This window comes from Anoplophora glabripennis, unplaced genomic scaffold, assembly GCF_000390285.2.
Source record: "Anoplophora glabripennis isolate ALB-LARVAE unplaced genomic scaffold, Agla_2.0 scaffold1511, whole genome shotgun sequence".
NCBI lineage: Eukaryota > Metazoa > Arthropoda > Insecta > Coleoptera > Cerambycidae > Anoplophora > Anoplophora glabripennis.
The window spans coordinates 37,770-42,727 of NW_019417585.1; positions in this window are offsets into that span (position 1 = coordinate 37,770).

Genomic DNA, 4,958 nt, shown 5'->3' on the forward strand with positions numbered 1-4,958 from the left:
AACAGAAAACGCATGTTTTACAAACGCTTTTTTTTGTTATTATTTTATTTGGGTAAATTTAAATGGTAACAATGAATAAATAAAACATCAAGGATTTTATTTTTGTGCTTACTTTTGTTCTACACGTTTTACTTTTCAAGATTTCAGTACCTAAATATGCCAGAAATTTCACCATTTCTCGGCCAGGGATATGGCCACCTTAATCGTGGACATTATTATCGGATTGGTCTCTTACAGATATTTTATAGCATGTTTTTTTTATATTATCAAATAAACTGCAGAAACCATTATAATAAATAATTATATAATGAACTTTTTTTATAAAAAAAAGATTGTCAGTTGTGCCCGGCTTGAGCGAATAGTGGCGATTTTTTGAAATACTAAGTCTTGTTTAATAAATAAACCAGTCATTTAAAAAATGTCCAAAATTACGAACATGCATATGTATATAGTTTTAAAAGCATATAAATTTGTATTCTGTTTTATTTTATTTGAGCCTGCAAAATATTAAATAGGTTATGCAGATACTTACGTTATTTATTGAAATAACTAAATAGTAAAATAATGTGTTAGATAAGGAGCATATCAGTAGAGGACTCATAGAAGAAAATGGTAGAAAAGTAAACATTTAGAAATTGAAGTGAACTCAGTGAAAATAGATTTAATATCTTATATGTATATATTCGGCTATAGTACAGAGCATGCCGTGACAATCTTTTAAATTTGAATGCAACCGCGCCTAATTATGGAACATGCGCAAAACACACGGAGTACGTCTCGCCCCCCCTTTTTGGAAACAAGGTCATCCATTGAAACTATAGGTAATGATCAGTATAGGATAGAAGTATGTGCTTTAAACAAACACAGCCACTAAAGATTTTAATTTTCCTACACCTAGTCGAAAGTAATGCACGTACGGCGGGCGCCGCGAAACCGACTTTAAAGATACAATTAATATAAAAATTTCAAAAAATTATTGTATTTATTTACTTAGACAGAATAAAAAAAAATAATCGAGAAAAAATGTTTTCATCGATTTTTCAACAAATAGGCGAGTTCACGTTAACAATCAAAGTCGGATAATTATTTAAAACAAAGGTAGGTACTAAAATTATTTCGTTTCGTGGAAACCTTTTCACAACTATACTTAACGAGATGATCACCTTATTGCGATATTTTAAATAGTTAAATATAAATTAATAAAAAGTGATCAAAATATTTTTTTAACGGAAAATAATGTTGGCACTGTTTTTATGTTAGAAAGTGACATTAAACAGCACTGGCTAGCTAAACGGCCTTTAATCGAACAAAAACAGTGCCATCCCTTTGCTTGTTTTCGCAAACAATACGCACTTTGTTAGTTACTTATGAAAGAGATTTTTAGTATATTTCATTGCTTCAAAACTAGATTTGGAGAAACTGGCAGGTAAAGGTCTAATTAGAGAACAGTCAAAAAGGGGTCGAAAAAATAAGCAGTAAAAATAATAAGCCATAATACTGTTCACATTGCCATATATTCAAATCTAGTTGATTAAACACCTCAGATCAGAAATATCTATAAATACATTCACAAATAAAGATAGACAATGTTTTTAGGATGTTGTTAAAATCCTGTATTTCCCAAGCTGATTAATATATCAAAATGCATTGTCGATAAGTAAGTATTCGCTTTAGGTATAGTCTTTTCGATCTCAATTGAAGAACTAAATCCAATTAAATAAGCCTTTAAATCGAAATTTTGGTCAACTTCTGAATTTTTGATACGAGTTAATTTGAGGTATATTATAATAATAAGTGACAGTATTTTTTTGTTCAACCCCCGGCCAAGGGTGAAAAAAGATAAAACAAAGGAGTTTTTCAAGATAACTCAAAAGGGGCAAGGGCTAGAAAAAAAAGTTTCTTATAAAAGTTGTAAACCATACAATTCTACATAAAAAAGACATCTTAACTTTTTCTTGTACTATTAAAATTAACAGAGTTAGGGAGGCTAGAAGCTAAGGGAAGATCTCAGAAATTAAAAAAAATTATAACAAGCAGAAAAACTAATGAATTTTGTATATTTTTTTTTCAATCTACTCTAGAAAATGTAAAGAGACACGTATTTTTTTTATCGGCGGAAAAACATATTTACGGGGTGAAATACACCGTCAAAGTTCGCCCCCCAAAACACTTTTTTCAGAATTTCTGCGGTTCTAATCAATATTTTGAAATGAAACAAAATGGAAATTACTTATGATAAAAAACAAATATTTCGCAAGTGATTCCGTGTTTGAGGATTGCTACCCTTACTTTTTATTTCAGAAAAACTATATTTTTTATTTATAAAAAAATCATATTTACTCAAAAAGAATTAAAAATATGATTTATGTAAATAAATTGACAAAATAAATTGACCTGTTTCGAGGTTTTCGTTAATATATCTCTGTTTAGGGGGGTGAACAACAAATTTGAAATTGTTATAACTTTCTTATTAAAAATTAAAAAATATATCTATTTCTCTGAAAAGAAAGGTTACATTTTTTAGAGTAGATCGAAAAAAAAAAAATTACAAAATTCATTCATTTGCTTATGATTTTTTTTTTAATTTCTGAAATCTTCTCTTAACTTCTAGCCTCTCTAACTCTGTTAATTTTAATAATACAAGAAAAAGTCAAGAGGCCATTTTTATGTAGAACTTTTTTTTCTAGCCCTTACCCGTTTTGAGTTATCTTGAAAAACCCCTTTGTTTTATCTTTTTGCACCCTCGGCCGGGGGTTGAACAAAAAATTACTGTCACTTATTGTTATAACATTCCTCAAACTAACTCATATTAAAAATTCAGGCAAGTTGACCAAAATTTCGAATTAAAGGCTTATTTAATTGGACTACAAGAGGTTGGCAGTATGTACCAGGTTCGGTCGCTGACACAGCAACTCGGCATTGAAATATTTGAAAAACTTGTTCCCATATTCATTTAGTCATACCCATATACAGGTCTGGTCGAACTAAACGTGGAGGTGGTAGAAATGCATTCGCCCAGTTGAAGAATACACGCGCGGGCAAACGTTATACACACACAGCCAAACTGGGCGATTGGGCAATAAATCTCAGTTATTCACAAGTGGTAGACAAATTGCCTAGCAGGTGCAGTGCAGCAATGCGGTAATTTTAATTTATAATAGCCTTCTATTAAGCATTCATATTACAACTGCGAAAGGGAAAAATAAGAGGAATATTTTGTTTACTAATATGATTACAACATGGCATTTTGGAGACCTTTTGAAATAGAACAAAACAAAATTTACCATCAATATAATAAAATTGTTTGAGGACATAAATAATTAAAATATGTTGTTGGTCAAATGAACATATAATAGAAATTTTCTACACATTATATACAAATTATTATAATTTTTTACCTTTAGCAGAAAACTTTTTTAGGGATGTCTATGAAACTCATTAAATTTTATTGCTAGGCATTTTTATACATGTCCAACTGACTTCGGAAAGACTATACAGGACATATTATGCCTATAAGATCGATAACATCATTAAGTTCACTTCAAAAATATAATTAAAATATAGAAAATTATGTCATTTCAACTATGAAATAAATAATCATATTGCAGACAATATTTAAAAAACACACCACAGAAATGAGACAACCCCCAAATCCAAAGCCAAAGGCTGTGCGGAAGGGGGCTACACTTGAAAAAACTCGGACAAACACTCATTATCCATCAACATTGCCAGTGCCGACGCGACGCCAGGGATCGAACTCGGACCAGAATAGGAAGTCTGGCCGAGAAATGCTTGCCACCGCATGCTTGACCGACTACGCTACCTTGGTGATTTGTAAACATTTATTTAATTTCATGAGTAAATATTACCCAACTATGAAATTACTATAGAAAGGAGATACTAAATTTTTTGTTCAATAGTAAATTCGAATGTGTTCTTTTATTATAACTGGTGATCTTCCACTTAAAATAAGAAGTCAGCTGTTGAAACATCCTGTATATATAAACTCAACATATTTTTGGGACATCTATTTCATTACCTATCGCAGATTCTAAAATTAATGATACAGGAGACACCAAACAAAGAATTTCAGATATACGGGACATCGTATACGATGAGCAATTTTTGACATTTTTGGAGGTCTTTCCATTTATCGAAAAGATAGATAAAACCGAGGATAAAACGCAGGTTTTCATTTTCCAGGTTTTCAATTTCCAGAAAATTGCAAGGCGAAAACTATGTTCCGACATGACTTCATTTAACATAAATATAATAAATACACTGCAGTTACATTTGAAAAATTATTTACAACTTTTGACTATAAAGACTTACAGAGTGTTTTGTTTTTAGAATAGAGAAATTACTTTTTTCACTTTCATAGTTTTTGTTAAAATAACTGTCTAAAATGAAAAAACACTATCGAAAACATATTAAATTGTAGAGGGAGTTGTATAGTCTATTTTTGTTCTAATAAGAAATAATAAATATCTGACAAACAGTCGATTTTACGAAATAATAGATAATTCACATGGTACAGTGTCTTTAACAATAATCCTAGAAAAATTATCAGACACTCTATAATTCATTTTATAGTATTTATTAATTACTTTCTTTAAATCCATTCCGTTGGCTCCGTACTTACTTTTAGGCGCGGTAGGTATATAAATACAATATAACACTTCTTGGCTATAATTAAAATTTTCAGGTATCCTTTCTTTCAGCAAACTACCTACTTTTGGCTGCTTTCCCAGTAACTTTGGAGACCATTACCTCTCCCAATTACATAGGTATTGCGGTGGAATGCAAATATCTCGACGTTGCTTCATATGAGCAGTGCCAAATATTTGTGAAATACATATCTGAATATCTGCCAAAATACCTGAGTCAGATTTATATTGCATTTTTCGTATTTCTCTAAAATGTAAACAACCCACGCAAGCACATAGGTATTACATGCA